The sequence below is a fragment of the Galeopterus variegatus genome, unplaced genomic scaffold (assembly GCF_000696425.1).
Source record: "Galeopterus variegatus unplaced genomic scaffold, G_variegatus-3.0.2 Scaffold1252, whole genome shotgun sequence".
NCBI classification, from domain to species: Eukaryota; Metazoa; Chordata; class Mammalia; order Dermoptera; family Cynocephalidae; genus Galeopterus; species Galeopterus variegatus.
This window is the reverse complement of record NW_007727363.1, coordinates 144,659-162,133: the sequence shown is the minus strand read 5'-3', so window position 1 is coordinate 162,133 and position 17,475 is coordinate 144,659.

The window sequence follows — 17,475 nt, the reverse complement described above, 5'->3', positions numbered from 1 at the left end:
CCTTTCTTTCTTTCTTTCCTCCCACTTATAAGTGAGGACATGCAGTATTTCTCTTTCTGTGTCTGGCTTATTTCACTTAGCATAATTTTCTCCAAGCTCATCTATGTTTCTGCAAATGGCAGAATCTCATTCTTTTTTATGGCTGGGTAGTATTCCATTGTGTATATATAACACATTTTCCATATCCAGTCATCCGTCGATGGACATTTAGGTTGGTTCCATATCTTGGCTATTGTAAATAGAGCTGTGATGAACATGGGAGTGCAGGTGTCCCTTGAAAATGATGATTTCCATTCCTTTGGGTATATACCCAGAAGTGGGATTGCTGGATTGTATGGCAGTTCCATCTGTAGTTGTTTGAGAAAACTCCTTACTTGAAAACAGAATTTAATACTAGATTTTTCCTAAAATATGTTTGGGATCAGGAAGAAGTGGTAAACATTTATCTCTATCAATTATTGAGAAAGACATTTAACTTCTTATTATTTTTATTTGGCCTAAGTGAATATCTGCAAACTATCTTTTGAGGAAGAATTGATTTTTTTAAATTTGTTATTTCTAACCTCAAATTAACAATTATTAAAGGATTATAATTTAATAAATGAGATATGTTGTGAAAGTGACTTATAAGATGAAGAACAGTATACATATGCATAGTTACTTCTTCCTATAAAAGTGTTGGAAAATATTTCATATCAACCCAATTAGAACTGAAATCGTGAATCTGAGTGAAATGAAAAATAAAACAGCCTAGTAGGCTATTTCCACAAAGAACATGGAGGAATCATTGTGACTATTTGTATCTGATGATTCGAAGATGAGGAGGGAAAAAATCATCACCCTGCAAGAGAAATCAGGTTAACAGGCCAGTATGAACAAAGAACAATTGACATTAAAGAAAACCCCATAAAGAATGAAGAGATGGCGAGTTCAAAAGTCAAAGGCTTTCACTGAGGACAGGGATCCTTTGCTTCCAGAGGCTCCCAGCATTCCCTGCACTTCTCCGACAAAAAGCTCTTGTTAGACTCCACTTGCCCACTACTCTTCTGTGACCCACTTCCTTCCCCTGAAACTCAGTTTCATCTCCCTTTTCAATGGGAAAACATTTAGCTCCCCAGAATCTCTCTTAACCTAGGTGCATAGACTAGAAATTCCCCAAGAACTTATGTTTTGGCTTAGAGAGTTCCCATATTCTAGAAAATTCCACAATATGCTAAAAGAACCATTTCAATCTCAAAATTCAATAGAGTGATATTGTCAGATGTTTGGAGAAAGGTGGGATATATTCTACCTGGGACACCTAATGCTCTACCCTTTATAAACCCCATATAGTCAAGAAAAATTTAATTAAAACTGAAAAAGTGGAGCTTGATATTTTAAGTAAATCTTACTCCGAACCTTTTATATTCTACCTGGGACACCTAATGCTCTACCCTTTATAAACCCCATATAGTCAAGAAAAATTAAATTAAAACTGAAAAAGTGGAGCTTGATATTTTAAGTAAATCTTACTCCGAACCTTTCGGATGTTCCCTGGGCCAAAATGAAACATTTTCTAATGAGGAAAACCATATCCTTCATTTAACAAAGGCTGTTTTGAAAAGCCAGAGGACCAGCACTGTTAAATAGACCATCTAGGACAGCTGTACAAGTTCAACAGGGAAATAATTAGGCATTCCATACTGCTGCCATTTGATATGCAGTGCCCAGACAAGGTCTCTGAGGCAGTGAAACAAAGGTCGGGAACAGAAGACACAATGAGAAAAAAATAAAAAATAAAAAAATAGTGTGAATGGAATGAGTACTTCTGAATGGAATTAAGATTCTGCACTTGCTTTGCCAATGATTTATACCCCCCAAAATCCCAAGCCTAAATAAAGTAAAGCCTGGAATGTTGGAAAGCTTTCAGAGATAGGAACATGTGTGAGGCTGCCAAATGGGTCATTGTTTCTAAAAATGATGTGTCCCAAGATGACAGCAAACTTGTTTTCAGACAACTGGCGTTTGTTTATGTGATGGCACCAGCACTTCTTTCTTGATTTGTCCAGAATATGTTCTGTCCTGACGAGGCTGGAGAGTAATCCACATGTGTTACCCCAAACTATGATTGTTTTTTTTCTTATGAATATCATTTTCATTTGCTAAATGTTACTATAATATTTAGGGAAGGAAGAAGTCAGGTAGAGCATTTCATTCAGCCATCAGTTCAGAAAACTGAGAACTCAGAGGATGTAAAGAGTGTCCTGTTAATGAGCTCTTTTTATTTAAGCTCACTTAACTAATTTACTTGTATATTTTAGTTAGTTTTCCTTACAATTATTCCTTAAAAGGAGGTTTTTCCAATTGCATTTTTCTTTGATAAGCATCTGATACATTTGGGGTTGCTTGGGTTTGATTTTTTGGCTTTATAGTGATAGTCAGAAATGGTTTGGTGTAGAGCTACTCATTACCTTCCAGAGACTGATTTCTGGAAAATGCACATGGTGTTGTCCCCTGTGTCCTTGCAGTCCCTTTACTCCTACTTCTACCCCAGCCAGCTGCCTTTCTGTTTTCCTGTCTTGATTAAAGACTCACCATTTACACAAAGCTGGGAGTCATCTCTATCATATCTATTTTACTCCCACATGCAATCAATCACTAAATCTTGACAGTTCTGCTTCAGGGAAGCTTTCAAAGTCTGTTCCTTCTTGACTTTTCTCATCGTCTCTGTACGAGGCTATTGAAATAAACTTGTCACTGGTTTTCCGATCATGATTCTGCACCCCTTCTCTTCTCCTCTTCCTGCCCCTCACCCCACACATGGCCAACCTAGAAAATACCAGCAGCTATTTCCCTGCTTAAAGGCTTCCCCTTGTCCACATTTTCCTGCAGGATAAACTCCACAGTCACTAGTATGGTACCGAGGCCACTCCTATTTTTTTTAATTTATAAAGAAATGGAATTTATTTCTTACAGTTTTGGGAAGAAACTGGGAAGTCTACAGTCCAGGGAACACATCTGGTTAGGGCCTCATTGGTAGGTGGTGGCTCTTCACAGCGACTCAGGGCGTTACATGGCAGATGGCTTGAGCAAGAGAGAGCTAACCTCTTCATTTGCTCTCCTTCTAAAGCCATCAGAACCATGTCCATGACCACCATTAAACCATCCATGGATTAATCCATTCACTAGGGCATGGTCCTTGCAATCTAATCACTCTTCAAGGCTCTATTTTTCAATTACTATAATAGGATTTCCCAATTTCCCTCTTAAAATTGTCACAATGGGGATTAAGTTTCAATGAGCTTTGGGGGACATTGAATCTAAGGCCACTTCTGATCATACCGCCTCATTGGTAGGTGGTGGCTCTTCACAGCGACTCAGGGCGTTACATGGCAGATGGCTTGAGCAAGAGAGAGCTAACCTCTTCATTTGCTCTCCTTCTAAAGCCATCAGAACCATGTCCATGACCACCATTAAACCATCCATGGATTAATCCATTCACTAGGGCATGGTCCTTGCAATCTAATCACTCTTCAAGGCTCTATTTTTCAATTACTATAATAGGATTTCCCAATTTCCGTCTTAAAATTGTCACAATGGGGATTAAGTTTCAATGAGCTTTGGGGGACATTGAATCTAAGGCCACTTCTGATCATACTCCGACTTATCTCTACAACTTCATCTCCTACCACATCCTCCCACACCCTCTGCTCCTATCCACTGATCATTTCATTGTTTTCTAAAATTCCATGCCCTTTTACTACTCTATATGTCTTTACATGCAGACCCTGAGCCTTGGAAGCTTTAATTTGTTCTCTCTGCCAGACCATTTTTTTACTAAGAGCCTAAATGTCTCTTCACCAGGACACCTTTCCCTGTAATATCAGGCAGAGGGTGTTGAAAGTTATGTTATATTTGGAATCACCTTTCTACATGGATGCCTTTCTAGGTGTGCGTGAGTCTGTGATAAGTAAAAACTATGCTTTACTCGTCATCTTATCCTTGCCTCCAAGCTCAGGGCCTGGCACAAAGTAGGAGCTCAGAAAAATTTGTTTGCCAAATGATTCTGTAAGGCAGGCATTTTAGATTGCTTAAGCTTTAGGAAAAGCAAATTTTCTGTCAGCATTCTCTGAGAAAACCCCACACACAGGCAATGATTTTTAGCAGCAAGGAAGTTCTGCATAAAAGCAGCAAACAGAATTACAATAACAACGCCAAACATAGGATTATGCCCTGCTGACATCCATCCACCCATCCGCCCACCCGTTCATTCAACAAAAATTTTTTGAGTATCCACTCACTGCCAGGCACTATGCTAGGAGCATTAACTATAGCAGCTTTCGGAATAGATTCAGCTTTTACAGGCATATCTAGAAACTCAGGAAATTCTGCCAGCAGTATTCTCTGGGAAAATGAGCAATAGATTATGTATATGTATATGTATATGTTATACATACATACATATATATAAATGAGTGATATCCAAAATGTTTTAACACCAGTAGGGCACAGGCATAGACTAATCAGATTGATACATTTATTTTGCCCCAAAATCTTTACCCACAGAAGAAGAGTGTATTGGACTGACATGGTAAAAGGTAGGAAAAGACAATGAGATAATCTAGCCAGCAGCTTTTTAATTTTTTTTCTGTCTAGATAATCTAGACAGAAAGCTCTGAGCTTTCCCAATCTCAGAGGAGGAAAAATTAGAAATGAATTAGAGACCAAAGCACCTTATTTCTTATTGTTTGAGTAGCTACACACCATTGGTTCCCATTTCCTAAAGACTATCAGTTTCTATACCCAAACCATGGCATTTCTTCAAAAACAGTGGCTTTTTGTGAAAAGCAGGTCAGTGGTCAACCAAGAGAGGTGATAAACCCAACCCTTCCTAGCAGAGCTGATAATGATCAGTCAGTTGCATGCTATTTCACAGCTGATACCTCTTCCAACAAAAAAAAAAAGGGTGGGGGGAGAAAAAATGATATTAATTGCAAAAGTTTCACAGATGTCTGCAGCAGTTGACCAGAGCTCCTGGGTTATTGCTTGTCAGACTATTAATGGGTTTGGCTAACCATGACAGTCATTACTTTTCCCCCTCCTGTGAGCTACTTTCTGTGTAATTTATGCATAGGTTTTGCCAAGATTTGACAACTTTCAGGATATTAACATAAAATTAGACTGCAGAGCTGAACAATGGGTGGCCTTAAAATTAGCGGTGGTGAAAACCAATCAGACAGAATTGGCTTTTCTTTTGTATTGCTCCTAAGTTTATTATCACTGTCTTTCTCTTCTACATGTAAGAGTTCATATGGACAGTTCTGCCCAGATTATAGGAAAGCGGAAGGGCTGAGTGGGTGTGATATCCTATGACCTTGAACAGGGGCTCTTTGTAACCAGGCAACTCCCACCAGACATGATGCCTGACAATGGCGTAAATGAACCTGTGCAGCAACTGTTCTCAAACTTTCCCAAAGCACACCCGCATTCTGAAGCTCATCTGAGAGAACTTTTTCATTGCCATCTCTGGGTCCCACACAGCTTGCTCCGTGAATGCCATTACAGAAAGCGATGTGTGTGTTAATAAGCCAGGACATCTGGTAACCAGCTTTTTTCTACAGTGCTGAATCAGTTCTCCTGCCTTCCCTAGTAAGTGATTAGGGACCCATTCGAGCATTTATAAGAGGTACTTAGGGATAGTTAATTTAAACTTTTGAAGAATGGACAATTTCAATCCAGGTTGTGAACAACCCTAGGGAATACAATTAACTAACTAGAATAAAATAAGAAAACTCAAATGGAAAATAAAGCAAGGTTATGAAAATCACCCAATGATCAAGATGTTTAAAATTTAAAAAATACAATTATCCCATCAAAAAAAAAAAAATGAAATTCAGCCATTCACAGCAACATGGATGAGCTTGGAGAAAATTATGTTAAGTGAAATAAGCCAGGCACAGAAAGAGAAATACTGCATGTCCTCTCTCGTAAGTGGGAACTAAGAAAGAAAGAAAGAGCATAATAAAAAGTTGAACTTTCAGAAGAAGGAAACAGAGCTATAGTTACTAGAGGTGGGAAAGGGGGAGGAGAGGAGGAGGGATAGGGAGTAATTGGGTAAGGGACACAAAAAAGTAATTACGATCTATAATGATGAACATGCTGATAATATTGATTTGATTATCACATACTGTACACAAATATTGATAGTCAACTCTGTACCCCATAAATATGTATAAATAAAAATAAAAAATAAGAAGGTTTTGTTTTTGTTTTTTTAAAAACCACCTTATTGAAGTAAATCAGGTCCGAATGCTCGAGAGAGTGATTGAGTAAAAGTCTGACTTGATGGTACATGTTGAGGGATGAAATGGACAATGAAGTTTCCATATGTTGTTTTTATGCAGTAATTAGAAACTGTCACACACCATTTCATTTTTTCATTTCCTTGGGCTTATTTGCATGTTGGAACTTCCTCTGGAGCAGAATGGAGAGCATCACACTGGCACCCAGTTGAAATGAGGAGCATTGGCTCGTGGGTACCCACCCCACCTCTGAGGCAGGAGGGAAGCCAGCGGCAGGTACTGTCAAGGCACACTGCACAGGGAAGCAGCAAGCGAGCAGTGCAGCTGCCCTGGACACCGTTCAAGTGGCGCTGCATCCCACACGGGTTGGAACGCTGACCAAGCCCTCCAATTGGTCATTATGGAGCACTTTGGCTACCGTAAGCTGATCTCCATTTTAAAACACTTTCATTCCATCCCAGTGATCTTTCCTTTACTATTTGTGTTGTCAGCCTTGAAGTCACCTATTCAGGCACCCTAGAATCCCTATCGCCCGGCACAAAGTGATTCCCATGGAGCCTTAGCAAATCTAAATAACCTTTTCATGTCTGGACCCTCATATGAAATTTTTCATCTTTTTTTTAGAAATCTTCATCATTGTAAATAAATAGAATAGGCCAAGCAGTTTCAATTGAATAAGGATTGTGACTAGGAGACAAAAACTCTGGAAGTCTTTTTAACGTTAATTGTGTTTTAAAAATCTGCTGCTTTCTACTGAACTATTGCTATTGAACTGACAAATCCCAGGAAGCTGGAGGTTGAAAGAAACTTCATTTGTCTTCAATAAATTACCTATCTGGATAGCTATTCGACTGAATACTTAAATGACCTGGAACCATAAGAAGAATTGAATTATACAGGCATGATTTGACTTACAACACAGTAAAGAATTTCTAAAAATCACATTTTGGTCAGAAAGAAATTCCTTGAGAAGTTCAAAATGCCATCTTCATTAAATCCTTTAAATAACTTATTTGATTGAAAATACAGATAAGCATAAAGAAAAAATAAAAAAGAAACTCTAATAGTTTCTTTTCCAGAGGCAGGCATTATTATGATTTTGATATTTGTCATTTGACATTTTTTTAGTATGGGTATAAATACATTTTATACATAAATTTTTTAAATAAAAAATTAATAATAATGAACCTAATGTTATCTAAAATTTTTTCATCATAAAAGACATCAAGGACTTTTTTTCATGACAAATATTTCTACTATATCTTTTAATGTCTGTATAGCATTCTAGAATATAGGTATTCCATATGTTACTTAGACAATCTTTTTTTTTTTAAAGATATCCAGATTGTTTTAAATTTTTTTCTATTATAATCAATGTGATGATCATCATTGAACACCCATCTCTGGCATGTCTTTATTTCCTTGGGATATATTTTCAGAAGTGGAAATGCTTAGTGAAAGGCTATGCTCATTTTTAAGGCTTTTGATACATATTGCCAGTTGCCTCGGATGATCATCATTGAACACCCATCTCTGGCATGTCTTTATTTCCTTGGGATATATTTTCAGACGTGGAAATGCTTAGTGAAAGGCTATGCTCATTTTTAAGGCTTTTGATACATATTGCCAGTTGCCTCGCAGAGAACTTGTATTAATTTAGAATCCCATCAGCAGAGCGTGAGGCACTTGTTTCCTTGATTCCCTGCCAACTCTCGCCATTATGGTTCTTTTTAATCTTTGCTAATATGAGGAGTGAAAAATGGTGTTTCTTTGTTGTTTAAATTAATTTATTTTTGAAACCAACATTTCTAAAGATAGAATGGCACTCACTTGCCTGTTTACATGATCACATATGTCAGTAGTTACACCTAGAATTCATTATTACTTGTATTTTATAGTTCTGCCACCATTTTACAGCAGGTAAAACTAATCTGTTTAGACTACAAGGCTGTTTTATCTGTTGGGAAAATACAGATTTATGTAAATGAAGGATGGAGGCTATCTTATTTCCTGTATCTAGAAAAACACAAAAGACAATGAAATTTTGAAACCATACTTTGGTTGGTGCTGAGGGATAGAGGAGTGAGATGGCTGGAAGATAGTATCAGCCCCGTGGAAGGCGTCCATTGGCTACAGCACAACTGCTGGAGGTGACTGTGTTGGTATCTGTAACATGTTGATGTGTGAAGTGAAAAAATGAATCCTGTTCCTCAGGAGAGTCCTGCATATGTCAAGTATATTGTCTCATTAAGCCAATCCATTTATCAACCCACTGAATGCCAATTAAATTGCACAGGATGGTGCAGGTATATGGTGGGTTGTTGGTGCCAAACTTTATTACAGCTGAGCTTTTCTGGCGCAGTATGTTTCACCCAGCAAAATGGCAGGCATATCAAAGCCAAATTAAATGTTCTTGAAATAATGCCTTTAAAGAGGACGAAATGCCACAGCCTGGCAGAAGAGAACGTGAAATGTAATGTCAGTTCTTAGTGTACTTTTAGTTCCAATGAAGATGTCAAGGCTCAGATCCAGCCAGTGCCAAATGTCTTCACAGCGTGCAAATTAGATCAGTGTAATTTCATCAGCAGAATGATCAGACTCTGCAGTAGTTATGGCTGAATTCACTGCTTCTGCCGAGGGCTGGGCTGAGGACTGTGGGGCCCAGCTGAGCTCACGCTGCCATCTTCACAAAGAGAGAGAACCGGATTTAATGTATTGCTGTCTTGACGCCGCTGTTGAAAGTCAGTCCCACCTTTCAGAGATATTGCTAAACAAGCATCTAACATAGATTACAATGAATTTGTTTGAAATTTTAAAAATCTGGTTAATGAAAATTAAACTCTAAGTAAGTGAAACACTAAGCCAGCTGCAAAAGGGTATTACAAGCAGAAGAGTTTTATGTTTGTGATTACACATGAAATTTGTATGACAACATATAGATATTAGTATTAAGTACTTATTCAGATTCCAGGTATGTTTAGAAATATGTATAATCGAACACACTGATAGAATGATAGATATTCTTAAGACTTGATAAAGAGAAATAAGTTACTAATACAAAATGAAGAACACTAAAAATTTCTAACTATGAAATGGAAGCCCAATAAGAATGCTGTGACTAATTTTACTGTTAAGTGTAGGAGAAATGGGACAGCATAAGGATTGTAGGAAGGAAACTATAAGTGATCTAACTCGTAACTGACATTTGAAATAAACTGGAATAAATAATTTTATAACAGGAGAAGTCACTTATTGTCATGAAATTGTTGCCCATTTTGAAGTTGGTTCTTAATTTAGTGGTATTAAAAATACTCCCCAAATGATATTTTAGTTTAAAAACAGATTTTTCACATATTATTTTCTACCAGACAATAGTATCAGGGTTCCTCTTTGTATTTGTTGCTTGATCCTCAGTAAAGACAAAGCAGAATTCACACTCGAGTGGCTTTCCCAGGAACAGCGAGAGAATTCTCAATGTTTAAAGAAGTTGTGATTTTCAACATTTTCAAACCATATACATTCCGATTATACTATTATAAAGTACTTTATTTTAATTCCTATTTGTATAGTATTTTTCAATGTTTATTGTATAATCCTTATAAAATATATTTAAAATGCTAATGAATCACAGAGGAAAATAAAAATTATCCATAGTCCACCATTTAGACGTAACAACTGCTAATATTTTTATGCTTTTTTCCAGTTCGAGTGGTTATGTATCTGGTGTTTTTTTCCAGATGGAGTTTTATGTTATAAAGTTTTGTCTCCTGCCTTAAGTATATCATGAATACTTTTCTATGCCATTAAGCAGTCTTAAAAATTATTTGAATGTTACAGAGTATTGTGTATATCATCCCTTACTATTGAAAATTTGTATTAGCTATTTTTTCACAATGAACATTCTTACAAATAAACCGTTGTCAATATCTGAGTAAGTTTTCTGGACAGACTCCTAAGAAGTGGGATTACTTAGTTAAAAGTGCATTTTCAAGGTTACTTTTCATAATCTACCTATAAATCTACAACTATAGCTCCAAGAAAAAAAATAATATGATTACAAAATCACCTCCATAAAACACCTCATTTTTATATTGCATGTTAAGATTTCTGCATTTCAAACTTTAATTTCATAGGAAGGGGATGACGAATAGTTTAAAACACTCTAAAACTGTGAAATCTGAGAGTAAGACTGCAGCTGCCTTCCTTCTGTTTTTATTCACTACTGAAGGATGTGTTGGGCTCTCTCAGCTACTGCTTACTGGAAAATAATTTGATTGATTGATGCAATTAAATCAGAACATGCTTAAAGTCAATGAAAAATTATTATTTCAAGCCTTGAAACTATTTTGACATTGACTATATATTTAAGTGATATAGACAAACCAATAATTTACCAAAACCTAGTTACTTTGAATTACTTTACATTTCTGTATATCTCTTCAGAGTCATTTAGACCCTCTTCTGTGGAACTTTCTTTTATTTCCTATTTTAGCAATAGACACATGACCCAAAGCTATCTCTGGGGCTTGCCAAGATCCCAGATGCCAGGCCTTGGAACATTCTAGTAGCAACATCTGGCCTTTTGGTGAGCTCCACAGGCAGTTGTGCACTCAGCTCAGAACTGCCTCCGGGGATGTCACATGGTCAAACCATCTACTGACACTTGGGCTGGTGTGCTCTCTGAAGAAACATTTGTCTTTCTGCTCACTATGAATATGTAGCAGACAAACTTAGAACTATTATATCAAAAAATGTTTTCTACACAAAGTAATTTGTTTTAAAATGTTAACTCTTTAATTAGTAGAGTTGCAATCCTGCTTAGTTTCCAGCTGTTTGTAAATTTTTCAGGAGTCAGGAAAGAGACACTGACTATTTCAATTCAGCATAAATTTTGTATAACTGCACCAAATTCATAAAAAGTGACCGTATTTGCACTCAGGAGTGGCTTAAAGAACTGATAATTGTGGGGGTTGGGGAGATGGGGGTGGGTAAGTATTAATACTTCCAAGATACTTTCTCAAAAATCCTTCCTCGTTCACTGTGTCAAGAACATTTCTTAACCATATATAATGCTGTGTACCAGTATTTTTTGTTTCCTAAGTCATTAGACTACTAAAGGTCTGTTTTAATGTCTTTTTCAATCAAGAGATTAAAATTCATGTTCAAATAATACCAGTGATTTCTTCAGTTATTATCAATTTAGCATAAAAAGTAATCCCAAATGTTTCCCTTTTTGAGTATGCAAGATTAATCAGACACAAGAAAAAAATGCAATTAAATTAACATATTGCCTCCAACAATTTTGTTTTTCAAGGGAAAAGAAAAATGCATTTGTGAATATTTTGTGTAGTGTGTAGAAAATAAGATTGATCTAATACATCAAAACACATAAACTTCTTCAAATATTTTTCCTATCACTTTTAGAAACTGCTGAATTTTGGCTTTTTATTAAATTCTGTTTATTAAGACATTACTATGTAGTTTATTTTCATTTATAATGAAGTTACAAATTTTTACACTTCTTTAAAAGTGTATTTTTGCATAAAAACTTAAAAGCAGAAATTTGTTTCCATTTATTTTGAGTGTCTGGGGGGGGGTTTTGTATTGTTTTTAAAGAAAATATTATTTACATAATCTTTGAGTTAAAGTATTGAAAGAATAGTTAGTATTTTATTCCATAGACTCACATTGTGTACATATGAGCGTACTTTAAAAAGTTCATGGAAAAATAGAATTAAAAGATAACAAAAATCTTTCCATGAACTTTTTGAAGACCTCTCGTATAAATGTCTTATTTTCACAATGAAATTAAAGTGACTTCCTATTAGATATCAACTGAATACTTACCTTTCAAAAGAAGTAGGGAAAAATCCCTGCTACAAGAAGCATTAAGTAAAATGTGGTTACCCTACAATATCTAAATGATTAAGACTGAGAATCAGTAAGATAGAATATGGGTACATGGTTGCCGGGACTATGACAGGGGCTCAGCTATTTATTGAATGAGATAATAAAAGAATAACTTTAGAGATATGTGTAGAATATATCCTGAAATGGGTCAGGCATTGTTATTCCCAAGAGTACTTGCCAAATGCTTTTTGCCTTCAGAATTTAGTACTTATGTGATTTAGTAAGTTCTCTAAAGAGAAACCCTAGCATAGCTACCTAAACTGATATAACCATTAACAGGGGAAATGAAAGGAAAATTCTTTTCCATTTATCCTTCATTAAGACATATGATAAATTACATGATAGAATCATGTGTAATTCATCACTCCATCTGATTTTAGAAGCAAAATGAAGCATTGTCTGTACGACATACAGAGATCATATTTTATTTGCATTCCATAGACTAGCGAAATCCAACATGAATATATTATATTCAAGGACACAATTTATGTAATCACGCCACTTAAGGAGCAGTTTAAAATAGCAAATAAAATCAAACTGTAGCACTCAGCATCCTTATCAAATGAAAATCACATACAAAAACCCGCTTTCTTCTTTTCAACTTCAGCTGCAGGGACCAAAAATAAATAGCTCCATCTTCTCTGATCATGATTAAGGTGTCATCAGGCATAGAGAGAATGCGCAGCATGGGACCCCCATATGACAGCCTCTGCAGCACAGCAGGCAGCAGAAAGAAAACCTCTTTCTGTCAGGCCAAAGCATTAGCTTGCTCCAAATACTGTAGCTGCAGGTATGTACAGAAGTCATCCTGCAGAATAAAGGACAATTTATTCAACATCCACTGTCTTTCTGGCTTTCAAAATTTCTCTGTCATCAGGGCATGGACAACTCCTTTCTTGGATGTGATATAATTATTAGCACATGAGTTTGGTTACCAAAAACTTGGGGGTAATAACTGGGTGTGTCTGCTTAGTTGGGCCTGGAAGGTTGTTACCCAACTGCTGGTCTTACTTCCCCTGCCAGTCTCTTTCTCTAAAGATGAGGATGATGCTGGTGATGATGATTGTTGTGCATACCATGTTGCATGCAACACGGACCTTCATCTCAACTCTCACAATAACCGTAGGGGGTAAGTTCTACTGTTCACCTTATTTTACAAATTGGGAAATTCAGGCTTAGAGAGGTTAAATAACTTGCCTAAGATTGAACAACCAGTAAGTGGCTGGCCAGAGACTTGAGTCCTCATTGGTCTGACTGCACAGTTCCTACCCACCAGGATATATGCCTTATTTAGAATCCAGCAGTGTACCTATGGAAAAGAACTCTGAGGTCAGAGGGCAGGGGTGGGCAATACTTTGGGCCTGGGAAATCTTCATTTCCTCTCCAGTTCCCTCAAAGCCCTATGTAGCTGGAGACTCCCTTCCCTTCCCTGGAATCCTGAATGTTCCTTTTCAAATCAGATAGCAATGAGAGCACTGTTACAACAAGCAAATGGAAAGGACATTCTTGGGGGGGAGGGGAGAGAGGGAGGAGGGAGGGAGGTGTCGGTGATGGGCCATAATAATCATATACATTGTATATTGACAAAATAAAAATTTAACGAAAAAAACCCCCCACAAATTAGTGGCTCAGTGGTTACTATATACAACTTAACCAATGAATTGTAGATCTGCTTCCTTTCAAAAACATGATCTTTATAAATCCTGAGGACATATAATGTCATCATTCCACGTGTTAACTGTGCTAAGAAAAATTATCCAAAACGTAAGTCTAGAGCAAAAGGATGGCTACATGTCCTTTCAGTGTCGTCCTGGAGCATTGTCTACAGGACCACGCAAGGATTAGTTAAATATCTGTGGAAATAGACCTTTGTTTGTTTGGTTTGTTTGATTATTAACTACTGATTAAGGCCCAGACTCTGTGAAGCTTCATGTTAATTTGTAGATTTTTATTTGTAGAGAATCAAATAAATTCTTCCTGGTAGAAAAATTCAATACAAATGTTATGGTTTTATTGACTATAGAATATTATGCTGTTTCATATTTGACCAGCAATCTTATTCCAACTTCCTTTCATCATTACCTATAAATACTTAGGTTCTCAAATACTGTTTGAACCAATTGTATTATCCTGTTGGTTCTCTCATTAATAAGATCAATAAATCATTGATGTGTTCTTATTCTCTATTTGTATGAGTTATGTTATTCTATTTTACATGTCACAGTTTTAGATCAAGTATTAAAGTTGTCCAGTTTTCAGAAATCTTTTCGAGAGTTGTGTTGTAACTGTTTTCTAAACTCCAAAATATTTTTCAGAAAAAAAAATCTATATTTAAAGAAAAAAAAAAAAAAAAAGAAGAGAGACGTAAATTTCAAAACAACCTACATTCTCCTGGCCTGATGCATTAAGTATGGGTGGTGAGCAGCACCTCCTGGGTATGTGCCCCTTTCTGCACCTGTTTCTTCAGAGTAATGTAAATGTGGTTCCTATTTTTACCCACAGCCAGGTCCCTAAAGAGCTGTTATTTATGAAGTGAAGAAATAAGAACTCCAATTTAATTGATGTGATAGCAAATATGATTAATGGAATCCATGAAAAAATCTTGACTTATTCATTTGCCTTAATTGAATACTTGAATGCTTAATCATGACTTATTGATGTTAGAGTTAGATTCTTCTTTAAATGTGGGCATATAATACATAAACTTTTTGTCTATTCTTTCTTCTTTTTTTGTTTTTTTTTTTTTTTTGGAGCTTTTAATTATTATCCATTTTGGAATCCACTTAAATTGTGTTATATCCTCAAACCACTTCTTACCCAGCAAGTGTTAAGAAAAATGCTTTTGAATGGAATTTACTCAGTAATACAGAAAAAGGCTAAAATGATACAATAATCAAAATAATGAAGGTTGAATTTTTGGTGTATAGATTACCCAGAAAAAAGTGTTAAGAAAACAAATGAATATGCAGAAAAAAGGTTAAAAAGCTTCAAAAATTGTGTATATAAACTAAATATATATGGGTTTCCGGAAAGGAAAAAGAAGGGGAAGGGAGGCTGTCATCAGATTTATTAAAGCCATGAGGCTTCAGGGTAACTCTAGAGCTAGGTAGACTTAAACTCAAGATATTCTGGTTTTTGGCTTATTATCTTTAGATAATAAGACTTAGTCCTATATTTATATTTTAATTCTTCTGTTTTATGAATTACCTGAATTTTCAACTTTTAATTTTATATATTTCTGTAAAAAACCAATAATATCCTACCTCCTAAGTTCTTCTTTGAGTTTTACAGGTTTGCTTGTTTTTTTTTCTTACATTTTATGTAAGCATGAAAATTTGAATTAAATAAGTACATTTAAAACAGAGATTTAAAATTTGTCACGGAAAATAATTGCTATTTTATAAAAATATGAATAAAGAGTCAAAGAACAATTTTATTTTAAGTTAATTTGTATCCTTTTGGTAGCTTATTGGAAAATTGATCTTTGGATTCAGATTTAATTTATACAAGAAGCAAAGGATTATATAGATACAACATTTTTCAATAAACTTAATTGCTACAGTTGAAGCTTCTTGTATTTCCCTACTGAATTGCTCCTCTATTATGAAGGAATGACTCTCTCAAAGGACAACCATTTATTACACCTGAGCCATCCTGGTCCCAATTGTACCACATGCTGCTTAATAATTTGCAATGATTTAGGAAGATTGCCATAACCACTCAATTACTTAAACAACGGCTTTGAATGCAATCTATATTGCATGAGGCACATCCTCAGTCTACATTTAGAATTGTCTTGTTAATTAAATAGAATCCAGCAAATTCTGTGCTCTGAGTGTTCCACAGACAGCAGACAACCTATACTTGAGGACTAAAAGTAGTCATTCATTTTTTTTAGCCCATCTAAGCAACTGTGGCATAAACATATGGTAAAATATAGCAGAGGGAAAAAAGAAGTAGATTAGGGTTTAGGAAATCTGATTTCTAATTCTGGCTCTATTAGTCTTCAGTTTTTGATGCATGAATAGTGGCATTCTCTGAGCTTCAGTTTCCTTCTTTTTATAGAACGTGAGCTATATCTGATAATTTCTTAAGTATTTTCCTAATCAATGGCACACCTCTATGTAACCTATGTTAAAGGTAGAAAATATTTCACAAAATGTTACCAGGATATTTACAGAAAGTCTTAATGACTTATTTTCCATGCAGCATCCTGAAGCAACATGATGAGAAATCAGTCAAACACTGTAAGATAGGATAAGTAATTTAAAATCGTGATTGTCAAAAATTTTACAGTAATTACTTCTGGGCCATTGATGTAGAATTGCCAGACAATGTGCTTTAACCAATAGATCTTATGGCCAGAATCAACCTTTCTGTGGGAAAAACAGATACATATCCATATGTCTAGGTAATAAAATTTGAAGGACAAAGGTAATGTGAGTGAGTTCTGAAGACAAATTTTACAAAATTCACAATAATACCTTGGACTGGTCCAGTATTATAAGCCCATTCCGGTTAATATTTTAGACTGTTGAAAGTATGCTGAATGTATTTAGTAAACAATATAAGGGATCTTCAGAAAGTTCATGGAAAACTTCATATTGTATTTAATTATATTTTTCCACAAACTTTTTGAAGTACCCTTGTATTTTGTCCTCTAAAGAAATGAATTGTCTTGGTGCATAATTAAAACATCCAGATTTAAAGTGAGCACTAATTTTTATCTGTATTTCTTTACTGTATCAGTTCAATAATAATCTTCTTATGAATTTCAATGTGTTATATTCTTATCAATTTTTCCCTTTAATTAAATGAATATTAATTTACATAGACTATAAGGCCTAGGGCAATATGGCTATATAATCCTCTTTACATAGTACCTAATAGAGTGTAATAGAAATTTGAAATGCTTTCTGATGCTTCTTTGTGTAGTGCAAAGATCAGAAGTGTTGGAGTCATCATATCTAGTTTTGTTTTTAGATATTTTCTGACTAATATTGGGCAAGCCATTTAGAGATTCTAAGATATTTTTTTCCCATGTGTATAAATAGGCTTAATAATATCATCCAGGACCTTTTTAATGTTTAGTAATAAGCCTCCTTCATTTTCAGGGTAGTATCTAGGGACATTCATTCAAATAAATTATAATTCCTATCATATACGCTTTTTTTAATTGAAGCATAATTGATTATATATATTTTGGGGATACAGCATTGACTCCTATCACCTGTGTATGACATATGTTGATCAAATCAATATTATTAGCATGTTCATTATTACA